The sequence below is a fragment of the Neopsephotus bourkii genome, unplaced genomic scaffold (assembly GCF_033783945.1).
Source record: "Neopsephotus bourkii isolate Nb327-2 ecotype Australia unplaced genomic scaffold, CSIRO-AGI_Nbou_v1 NB_1630, whole genome shotgun sequence".
Taxonomy (NCBI): domain Eukaryota; kingdom Metazoa; phylum Chordata; class Aves; order Psittaciformes; family Psittacidae; genus Neopsephotus; species Neopsephotus bourkii.
Window position 1 is genome coordinate 4,742,251 of NW_026902105.1, and position 12,900 is coordinate 4,755,150.

Genomic DNA, 12,900 nt, shown 5'->3' on the forward strand with positions numbered 1-12,900 from the left:
TTCCAGAACAAGTTCCTGTGTTGATTGGGACCCAGAGCTTCTGGACACATGCCATAAATCCTTCCTGCTAGATCACCCAAGTACATCCCACAGGGTGAAAGGAGTGTGATTCCCCTCTTCCATACAGCTGGAAGCCCATCAGAGGGGGAATAGCGACATAGAGCTGGAAGACCTTCAGACAGTAAATATTAGTTTGTCTGATGACTTGGTTGAGTACCAAGAGAGAGCGGAATGATGCTTGTTCTGATTTGCATTGTCTGCCTATGATTTACTAGAGGCTTATATCTGCTGCAAAGCATCCAGTGTGGTGAGTCCATGGGCTTAAAGAGAAGTAGAGCAGGACTGAACCTCAATTTTCATGGACTAATGTAAATTTCTTCAACATGGAATGCTTGACCGCTCCTGTACAGAGATTAGCACTCTGAACCATTACAAGTAAGAGGCCAGTGGAGAAAGTTTGGTGACAGCTTCAAAGCCCCAACTTGTCAGCTTTTAAAATTTAAAACTGAAGGCTGGTGGTTTACAGTGAGCATAATGATAACATAAAAATGTTTTCAAGGACATTCTTCATATAAAGAAAGCAAATCTGAGACCCTCATTCAGCAAATCTCTTTCCTTACTGACCTCAGTTTAACATTATGGTTGATAACAATCTTTACCAAACAAGAATACAAGTTCAGTGTTTGGTATGATCCCCATCTGTACAAATGAAAGACCAGAAGCTCAGATTATATTTTGTGCTACTTATAGACTTTAAGGCTAAAACAACAAACAATTAAAAAGTCATTTTAAAGGCAAATACCTCTACAGAAAGAGCTATGGCTTCTTTCTAGATGTATTTGAAGAAAGCCATTTAATGTACTAAGTGTTGCAAGATTAGTTGTTATTAAATATTTATGGTGAAGAAACACCCGGAGTCTTATGAAAAGTACGGTATTTCTGTGATAATTGTTAGAATGACATATAACTGATGCTTGCTAAGTGATCCCTATTAGTTCTTTTATTAATACTGAGGTAAATGACATATCTAATGACAGTCTAAATGACAATCCAAGAGAGGTGTGCAAAAAATTGTCCCCTAAAAGTATCAGTTTATCTTTTAGATCATGTCCAAAGTTCTCAAAATTCTTTGAAATTCTTTCTATTTATTTCAATAGCATTAGGCCTTTAATAAATACAGTGACTCATTCTATATGTTGCTGAACCTGTCAACAGTTTAGTAGTTTCAGTATTTGCCTTGAACATATGTTTCCATATTATTTTGATCTTTTTCTACTCTTAGTTTTATTTAAAACTGCCATTTTTGTCTACCATTTGCATTGTTTTGTTAGAGTTTTCAGAAAAAAATGTAGACATTTTTCAATTAAGAAAGACTCTACTTGGCAGAGTAGCATGCCTTCATTCCTGTATAAGTACGTCATGGGTTCAGCCTCTGCCCAGTTTAATAGCACTAATAATATAACTAAGAAAAACAAAACCACATTCAGAGAACTTAAAACACAATCAAACCTACCCATTAATTAAAACCCATCAATTGTCAAAAGAAGATATGATATTCAACTTTTAGAATCTCCTGACACGTACGCATGGTATTAACTTTCATATGGCTGTTTTCTGTTCTTGTAACCTCATTACAAGTTACATTGTCATTGTTCAGTTTTATTTTTCAGTTATACTCATCTGTATGCGAGTACAAAAAACTCTTTATATGCAAATAATTTAAATCACTTTTCTTAAGGAAAGATACAGTTCGGAGACCAATGAACGTCTGTTTGTTGACTTAGCAATATTCTATTTATGTTAGTAAATACATGTGCATGTGTAAATGTAAATATGATCAATTATAATATGAGAAGTGCCAAACCCTTTTTCAGGGTGGAGCTGGGGCTGTGTGGCACTGACAGTGAGAAAATGTGATAAAGTTCTATCAGCAGCTGCTTGTGGCATTCTTGTCTTCTGAAAGAAAAAATCAAAGCGTTTGTATCTCAACAACAAAATCTTCCATCATTTAAATCCAGATTGATGTATACATTGCAAACAGGGAGAAAGAGTAGCATGCACAGAACTATGATTGTTGCTTTGTCTTTGAGCTGGTATCTCTAACAGAGGAATATGGCATAGCTTGTCCATTGCTTTACAGATTTCCAAATCTGTAGTCATACTATAACTAGTGCAAAAGGGTTTTTTATTTTTTCTCTTTATTGTTGAAAATTGGCCTGCTATTAAATCATAATTGCACATAGCCATGAACAGAAATTTGTTTCACTGTGTTTAACTTAGAGAACTCTTAATCAACATTTTAACTCTGTGGGAAAGAGCTGTAAATCTGTTTATTTCTAAAGCTTTGCAATAGTATATGAAGATAGCTTGAAAACATTGAGGAGGAGGGAAGAACACTGCTTCATTTTATAAACAGTGTAGCTGGAGGTGAATACTTGGAGTAAAAGCTGTCAGCAGTGCACTGGATAAATGCTTTAATGGTTTAATCCTTTTGGTTTTAATGTTGTTATATTTTCCATTCTACCCTGTAAGAACAGAGTTTTACCACTAAGCACTATAAAGAAACCCCATAAATTATGTGAATAAAAGATGGATTGGGATTTCTTATAAATAAATGCTAAGGACTATCACTTAAATTCAAGCATATCTTCACAATGCAAACCCTCAGAGGCCATGCATACACTTAAAAGACATAACATAGGTAGACCTGCTGTAGTACTCCAACCAAGTTCTCTCCCAAATGTTCATAAAAGCCACTCACCTGCTATGTTTCTTTATGAAATGCCATAAAATAATCTTTGGCTATGTCCCCCTAAAATGCTGAAGCAGTTGTACCTAACTTTTATGTTATCATCTAGTGAACTGTTCTCACCAAAATAGGCTATGACTCTTGTAATTTTATAACTCAAAATAAGTATATATAAAAAAAAATAATATCACCAGTTTGGAGAATAGAGAATGTAAGCATCTAATCAGAACTATGTTACCTAATATGAATTTTCTTTAAACATTATTCTTCTCTGCAACAGGCAATGAATTGTGGTAATGCTAAACATGGCATATTGGTAAACAAATGCTTACGTTTTACTATTAATATTAAATATATATATAAGAATAAATGGCTATTGAGTGTACGCTTGAGAAAATAATTTTTTTTATGATCCAGATGACATAATGGTTTATAAGCTGTATTTTTATCTTGTACAGTGGTAAATGAAAGGTGAAAAAGAAATTTTTAATCTAGTCTATAATATCAATGTGCTTGTATTTAAGTCATGGACCTTTTTTTCTCTTGCAGAAGGAAGAGCTCAGTCATAGCCAGCTGGCCAATCTTTTAAGCTATAATTCCAGTGTGAGTAGTAAATTCTATATAAATGTTGTGCAAATTTTAGGAGGGCATGGGGGAGGATTTTCTTCCAAGACAGAAAAATATGTAAGACATTTTTATTGCAATTAAATAATAAGTGACACAGTTGTGATGACACAATTTATGTCTGAAATACCTGTAAAATAATCATAGTAATTAAAATGTAATAGTCAGCATGTAGGATCCAATTTACTAAAAAATTAATAATAGTGTTTTATTGCAGTCTGGTGTCCACCTGTCCTGAACAATTGTGAATCAGGAATCTTGCTGTGAGTTCTCTAAAATGTAATAAAATATTATTGTTTCTGGGAATTCTGGACAGATGTCAGACTGGTCCCAGCTTCTGCTGCTAAAGTATTTCCTATAGGAGAGCACACAGGGGTTGAAGCTAAGGTGAGGCATTTAAACCCAAGATTTAAATCGTGTAAAACCATATGCCTCCTCTGCTGATGTGATGGGAAGCACTTGAATTTCCTGCAAGCCAAAGTTACTTTCAGCACAACTTCCCAAAGACTGAAATACCTATCAAACCCCTGGTGCCCACAAGTCCCAATGAGCTGAGACTTCATACTGACAAGGATACCCGGGTTTGAATGTAGCGCATTCTAAGTTTTTGAAACCATTTTGCCAAATGAGAGACTACAGTGTCCATCATGTTTCATGAAGGACATCTCACAGTATGCTATCTGAAATTGCCCTTTTAAGGTAAACTAATCACATGAATTTAGGTAAGAGCATGAGGATGGCACTATAGTTTATTGCATTCCCTTGGCCATAAACCATTCTGTTCCATAAAATTTAGGTATCTTGCTTTCAGGGGTTTAATAGATTAATGAAATTACTGCTAGAATTAATAAACTATTTTCTTCTTGCTCCATCTATAATGACTCATTTTGATCAAAGGGACAGATTTGTTGTCAGAGACACTTCACATATCTTCTGGAAAATTTAAGGGAGTTCTTCAGGGCAGCTCAGGGGAGAAAACTAATCTGAATTTAGTCTAATCATTATTTCTGTGGGGCACAAATTTATATATTTATATTTATATATTTATATATATAGCTGTTTTTCTCACTCCAAATATAACATCGTAGGCTGTCCTTATATCTACCAACACACACACTCTGATACTTTATACATCTTAAGGGTGTGCTCAGTTGGTAATTCATCTGGTTTTGGTTTTTTGGTTTTTGGTGTTTTTTCTTCTTTTTCTTTTTTTTTTTTTTTTTTGTAGAGTATGCCTAAAATGCCATTAAACCCAGAAAAAATTCAGGATCTTTCCTGTCTTCTGTGCATCTGTTGCCCATTCAGGCTGATGCTTGGAGCAGCATAATCCTCTTGACAAAGGATTGGGGATGTGCATTTTTATTTCAGTTGACACTTGAATCATCAGATTTGAATAGCAGAATGACACAGTTGTTTTCCATATGAGGTACTCTCTTTTCCCAAAATGTTGACCCAGGCAATTCTTTACATGAGTATAACCTGTTTAGTATGATGAAGTACCCCATGTCCAGAACTTAGTTCTGTGTTATGTAGCTGTCTGTTTCTTTTCTTTATCCAGCAGAAGCTTCAGAGACCCTTCTATTGAGGACTCTGTCATGAAGAAGGCACTTTTTTTAATGACTGACAGTTTGTGGATGTCATGTTAACTGGATACTATCCTTTAACACAACAACTATCTTTTGAAAAATCACAAGAACAAACTAATTCTCAGTGAGTGACTTGAAAACACAATTTTTGATACTTTCATATCTCTGACATTTAATTTTGAGAATTCCCAGATGTTTACATATGGTACTGCAGGAACAGTACTGATCCTGTATGGGGACAGTGACAAGGTTATGTGAGTTACTTCACAATCTGATAGAATGTGACAATCCCAAACCTGATGAGGTTTTTAAAAAAAATAAAATAAAAAATAACAAAAAAAACCAAACAAAAAGCCCCAAGGCAGACAAAAATTAGAAAAGGAACCAATAAAGAGATAACACGATCTTTTCAGAGAAAGATAGCAAAGCAGTGACAGTATCAGAATAAGAACCAAAGTATCTTTTGCCCATCCCAACAACTGCTTGTCCAGGTTATAATCTAATTGAGTAACTGCCAAGCATGCCTTATATTTAGCCTGCACAATGGAAACGTCCACATTATAAGCCTAAATATTCCCACCTTTCTTTAAAAACTTCAAGGAATAAATTCCTAAACAATACTGGGGATTCAAAATACCATCTGGTAACAGAAGTAGGCAAAAATTTTTGTACCAACTGTTATCTCCCCATCGGTTCCTGTTGTGGTTTAACACCAGCCAAACAGCTTTTCACTCACTCCCCCCATTCTTTCCCTCCCCCTATTTCTGGAGGGATGGAGAGGAGAATCGAAAAGATTGCAACTCCCACGGGTTGAGATAAGGACAGTTTAGTACTACGGTATAACATAAATCACTACTGCTACCACCAATAATACTAATGATAAAGGAAATAACAAGGGAAGAGAATACAACACCTCATCACCAGGCGACCGACAACTTGCCCCCCAGCCCGAACAAGCACCCACCGATACCTCCTCCTACCCTGATGTCTCCTAGCCCTTCCGGGTAACTCCCAGTTACATCCTGGGCATGACGTGCTGTGGTATGGAATACCTCTTTGGTCAGTTTGGGTTAGGTGTCCTGTCTCTGCTTCCTCCCAGCTTCCCTCCTCCCTGGCAGAGCATGAGGCTCGCAAAGTCCTTGGTCAAACCAAAACATCATTGTTTTCAGCTCTGTTCCCAGGCCGAAAGTCAAAACGCAGAACTGCACCAGCTACCAAGAAAGAGAAAAATGACTGCTACTGCTGAACCCAGGACAGCTCCACATGGGATTTATAGATCACTTTTCTTAAAAGGTTCAGCTCTATCTGAATAGCCTGTGATAGAATTATTCTATGCAGATTAAGATAATCAAATGACACAAGACATTTATATAAAGAGGAGACAAAAATGCGACTGAATTGGGAAAGTCATGGAAACAAGACATGAAAGCTATAAATACATTTTAAATTAAAATCTATTGATATATAAATAAGTAAGGCCAGAGTTGAAGAAACCTATACAAATATTTATTTTGTGCAGCAGTGGACACCAGTAGGTGCTGTTCCGAGAAACCAGGAAGGGCATGACAGTCTAAGATTTACATTGTTTTAGTCTATATAAATTACATTATTGAAACAAGCTTTTTAATTTACTCTGTATTCTAGTTCTTTTTCTGCGTACACTGTTTTTCTAGTGAAACTTAGGCACATAATACAAATATGTAAGCAGAATGTGAAATATAATGAAAATAGATTTAGTTATACTTGGCACCACTAGGCTAAAGAATATCAAACACTATCAACAGAGATTTTCATTGTGTGGTAGAATGTGATACAGTTGTAAAGGGAGACATAGCGGGAAGAGTTTGAAGTTACGCTAAATTGGGTACACCAGTTTAATTAGGGATTTGGACCTAAAATGGTTTTTATTAAGTCCATGCTTATTTTTATCAACTCCTTTAGTCTTTAAATTTGTGTAATACACTGATGTTTTACAAGCATATGTTATTTACTAAAGCATGTTTACTGTTGAAGCACAGTAAGTTTATTGCCAAATAATGCTCCCTAGCTGTTTTAAATGCCAGTAAGTAACAGACACGTTTTCACTTAAGTTTATCACCACTGTTTGGGCTGCTAAAAATTTCATAAGGTGGCTAGAGGTCTCCAAGAGGCCTCAGCTCACAGAAGCAAGAATCCAGATGTTTGTTCCTCCATCCAGTTTTGCTAGAGCTGGACACAGGAGCTCATATCAAGATTGCTTTTGAATCTGAATCTCCTACTTTGGAAGTTAGGGCTTCCTTATATTAGGTAGCAGTGTTAAGCCACCTTCAACTGTTCCAATTGATTGTGTGATGAAAATCATAATGGAGATAGAAGGTATGTCTGAAAACTCAGTCTGCCCTCTCCTCAGCCATCACAGCTCATAGCTAATCAACCCGCAACAAACAGCTTCAGAAATGGTGCTGTCAGAGTACTAGAATTCTGCTGAATATCCTGTTCTGCTGCCCATGCTCTGGTGTCAGGAATTTACAGCAGAAAATCAGGGTGCATGGAAGTACCCTACTGCCACCTTTAACACCATGGCTAGATTCTTCTACAGTTATAAAAACACTACAATAAAAACCAAAACACATTTCTTGACCAGTAGTGTTTCATTTCATGCTTGCTATGTGGATGAATATGCATTCCCTACTATATACCTATAAGACATCAGTTATCACAGTTTTAATTTCACTTGTATCAAAAACAGCCAAGGATTATATCCCATTATACTGATACTAATGACCATTACCAAGGTCCCAGCCTAGTGAATTGTGTTATGTGAACGAACTCTTGAAGCCATACAGCGATTATTTCCATGACAGCCACACATCAATCACAATACAGATGTTCAGAATCAGGAAACAGATTGTGCCTACACACACCTTGAAAATGCAGTCTTCAAAATGTGAAGGGATGGAGGATATATTCCCTGTTTTGAAGAGAGTCCTGGGTAATTATTTAAAAATGGAGTCACTTCAGTTGACTTTCAACAATTACAAGGCATTGCTTCAGTAAACTGTGCAAAGTGTAGTGATAATGATAGCATCACTGATGGAAAATAAGAGTCAATAAGATCATAGAATCATGGAAACATAGAATAGTTAGGGTTGGAAAGAACCTTCAGACCATCAAGTTCCAACCCCCTGCCATGGGCAAGGACACCTCATACTAAACCATGTCACCCAAGGCTCTGGCCACCCTGGCCTTGAACACTGCCAGGGACGGAGCATTCACAACCTCCCTGGGCAACCCATTACAGTGCCTCACCACCCTAACAGTAAAGAACTTCCTCCTTATATCTAATCTAAACTTCCCTTGTTTAAGTTTTAACCCATTATCCCTTGTCCTATCACTACAGTCCCTAATGAAGAGTACCTCCCCAACATCCTTATAGCCCCCCTTCAGATATTGGAAGGCTGCTATGAGGTCTCCATGCAGCCTTTTCTTCTCCAGGCTGAACAACCCCAACTTTCTCAGCCTATCTTCATATGGGAGGTGCTCCAGTCCCCTGATCATCTTCGTGGCCCTTCTCTGGACTTGTTCCAAGAGTTCCATGTCCTTTTTATGTTGAGGACACCAGAACTGCACACAATACTCCAAGTGTGATAACTAATAAGGTAAATAATAGATGAAATTAAACAAGCTAATAATTGGGCAGTTTAATAGTTTGTACTCTGATCTTATACAAATGCTGTCCTAGAATTTTAACATACCTTTATTTGCCCATATTATAATGATATCTAACAGTGGTTCTGTAGTAATTAGTTTACTTCTTTATAATGAAATCAGGATTATTTGCCAGCCACAATATCTATTCCATAACAAAATAATACCATAATAAAATAATACCATAATACAAAAATGTAAGCACCTTTAACTTTATATGGTTTTTTACTTCTCTCTTTGCTCTAGTTTAACATAGCTTTGACAGATTTTGCAGGCAGTAGCAGCTGTTATTTTTGTAGCAAGTACACAATGACAACTACATTTGTATTTCCTAATTAAGGGATAAATCTTCTTCCACTCCTTCCGTGCTTAACACCTGTCTACGAGAACAATTTTCCAGTTATCTTGACCAATGTGAGGTGCCTCAAAGGCACAAAGAAGTTTGTTTTTCATCCCTCCCTCCTTCACTTATTTTTGGAGTGAGTCTGTGCTTCAGGCTGAGAGCTAAAGGCTGCACATTCTTTCCACTTATATGCACCATTAACTGCAGCTCATTCACAGAACAAATCACCAATAACTCATAATGCTTTCACTCTTAATGGGCATTTCCAAATGCTTTTATTTCAGCAGCAGGATCTTATGCATCAGGAAGAGCATGCATTCACCTTTAACTCTGCTTCTGCAGCATCATGGCACTTAATCATCAAAAGTGGCTGACATCAGCTGGGTCTTGCCATCCCGCAATCTTAAAATCATAGAATCATAGAACAGTTAGGGTAGGAAAGGACCTTAAGATCGTCAAGTTCCAATGTCCACCTCTGGGAAACAAACCACTCTAACTTTACAGAAATTGCAAGGGTGGAAAAAAAGCATTAAACAATAACGTAGCAAATGCTGAGGAAGAGTTTGAAGGAATTAGGAGGGCTACAAGCAAACTGTTTCTCCAGCCAGTTTTCGTGGTGTTTTGTTTGTCTATTTACAGTGAAGGTGATCAATAGCCTGAAAATAGACCATAGTGTAACTTCTTAAATATTTTTATACATTTTTCCTGTTATGTGAATGTACACTACAAGACAGTGGAATGAAAAGAGGTTCTTGCTTGCCTTCCAGCCTCACTGTGTTCTGACAGTAAAAATAGCCACAAATACATTTGATGCTACTTTTTTTTTTTTTTTAAGGAAAGGAAATAAAAAGATCAAATTAAGTTACAATGCCCTGAGCACTAATCTACTGTGTTACTGAGGTTGTTCCAATGAGTAGGAAAACCATGCAATTGAATGGATCATATTATAAAAAGCAGTCCACTTAAATGAAACTATTTCCCAAATGTCAAACCAAAACTGAATTATTGCATTAGAATGTTTACTGTCGTCAATTTTATGGATAATTTTTCCAGATATACATTGTAAAATGCTATTGTATATGATAACATAAATCAGTCAAATACAATTTGGACAAGAAAAAACAAAATGTTTGATGCCTGTACTGAGTTTGTGTATCTTATGCATAGGGTGCTATTCTGATTTTAATGAAACTGAAATCTGATTCTAAATGCATTAAAGTAGCCAAGCTCAAATGTGAATCCTCTTGATCATACTGTGTGCATAGATAAAGCCTTGCAATGTAAGCTTCTGCCATTTAAATGCTGAGTCATAAAATAGTGACATTTCTTCCCCTTCACTTTTAATCACCCTATTTCACTATGGTTCAAAGTACTGTCAACTGAGAAAATAAGTTACATTATTTGTGCTTTTTGTTCCTTTTAGAAAACATGAAGTCTTCAGCAATGCTATTCCAGTACCTGGGTGGAGGAGGGTACATTATTTGTAAAATAAAGGTTTCTTTAGCAAGAGGGGCTTGGTAAGTTTGCCAAAGATAGGTTCAATGGACACATTTAAATTTATAAACTCAGGGAAATTAATTAATGAGATTCACTTGAAATATTTGACATTTTGTACAGCCTCTGTTGTGCTCCTACACTCGTACTTCAAACTCCAGAGAATACATGATATTCTACAAACACAGGCACAATTATATTATGCATTGTACTAAGAAAGAGAGAAGTTTTAAGAAAAACTGGACCACAGAGTTTGAGGAGAATTCCTGGATTATGAAATCCAGGAACCACATTTCATTATAAAATTCCTTTACAATTTCTCAACCTTATCAAGCACTGTTGTGTCATTACAGCAGATCTGTTGGCCATCAGAACAAACTGATTTACCAGACACCCTGCAGAGTACTCATACCACACACAGTGCTAATATCAGATGCCAGAACCATGAAATTAGCTTGCTTTAGCTCACTGGTACTAGAGACATGGGCAGGATTTTGATGAGCATGAAGTAGACATGGTATTATAATAGCAAAGACAGGGTTCAATGAATGAGAAGAGTGGAACAATTTGACAGTGATTCAGATTAAGCTAAATTTTAGCAATAACTCAACTGCCCCTTCCTTTTCCTCTCCATGCATGAGAGTTGCCAGAGAAGTGTCATACTAGTGGGTTTGACCTAATGACTTCTCTTAGGAACCTCTTTCGTCTCAGGGAATATTTTTAAATCTTCCAAAGCCAGGAGTTACATCAAGAAAAGAAAATAAAAGTAAGACAAAGTAACATTTTACATGTGCTTCCGGATCCTTTCCGGGTTAGACCCGTGAGCTTTATAAAGGTGAGCAATAAAAGCTGGTGTTGTTAAGTACCCGTACCCTGTACAGCATTCTTTGAAGAGAGGTAAAACTTTCTGCAGTAACAGAAAATCAAAACAATATGATCTTGCCTCAGAGTAAAAATTATTTCACTGGGCCATTTGCAATGTCTCATTGCGTTAATAGTAAGAAACCAAGAAAAGGCAATTTTAGAATTATTTTCTATTGTTCGTAATTTTGTCACCAAAAACTTGCTAGTGACATCAACAATCTATTTCTGTTGCACACCTCCATCACCCAGCTCGCAGCACATTATGGGGGGCCAGGTGTCTCCAATTTGGAAGAAATTATTAAAATCTGTTCAGCTGGTTCTGCATCAAAGAACACTGTGATTGCTTGGTTCTAGGGCTTTCTGCCATCTGAGGCTGAAATGGCAACCATCTGTTAAGATTCCTCCCCCGAGTTTTTTTATTCATATTCTATAGCACAACAGCAGGAAAAAAAAATCCCTTAAAAACTGAAAGCCTTCTTAGTTACAGCTTGATTTTGACTGAAGTTCTAAAACATGCATCTGCCAGTTGTTCTTGAAGTTTCTGCACTGGCTGGGTAGTACAGCAGAAAGAACAATTTGTTTACCATGAAATATTACTACTTTATGCTAATAATAACTCATAGGAAAAAGAAGCATTGTTTTGTTATTATTCATTCATCAACATAATGCCTGCAAGGTGCTGAGAGCTCCAGAGGTTGAATTAAAAAAAGTTCCTGGTATAGGGACCATAGGGTTTAAAGAATGATTTTCTCTACAAAATGGTTTCTGCAAAATGAATATTCACGTTCTACTATCTAAGGTCACTTTGTCATTTAGGATAAGGTTTAACTTAATCAATTTGTGCTATTGTTTAAAATTAGATGTCTAATCAAAACCTAATCCTCTAGGTTTCTTCTGCCTTCAATTCCGAGTTACAAATGCACCCACAAAAAAAAAAAATATCACCCTAAGGCTTATGTTTACATGACTTCCATTGCATTTAATAATGGTGAAGACCTATGAAAAAAGGATTACATTATTAAAAAAAATATGATAATGTAGATACATACAGGAACATCAATTCTGCAATTTCTAGATTTCTGAGCCTTTTGGGTTCTGATTTTGTTTGATTTTTTTAATTGGCGTTTGGGAAACGGAAGAGAGGAGATAGATAGATAGATAGATAGATAGATAGATAGATAGATAGATAGAATCACTCTGTTGCCTGAACCATCTTCTGTGTAAAATGAGAATCACACAAGATAAATTTTCCCCTTGAAGATCCTAAAAATCAAAGGAACAATGTGAGTGGATGATTTTACAGGTGAACAATTGAGGAACAGAAAGGGATTAATCAGTGAGTTAACCAAAGCTTCAAAGGATAGCTAGAGCAACAGTCGGAGTCAACTCTCCACTTGCAAATTCACGTTTGAGCATTCATCATTGCAACCTCCTCAGCTTTTCTGCAGGGCTTCTCTTGTCAGTTCAATACACAACTGCCAACTCAACCTCCTCACATCTAGACAATCCAGCACTCTGCCATCATGTCCCATACGTCATGCTCTTAAGATGTG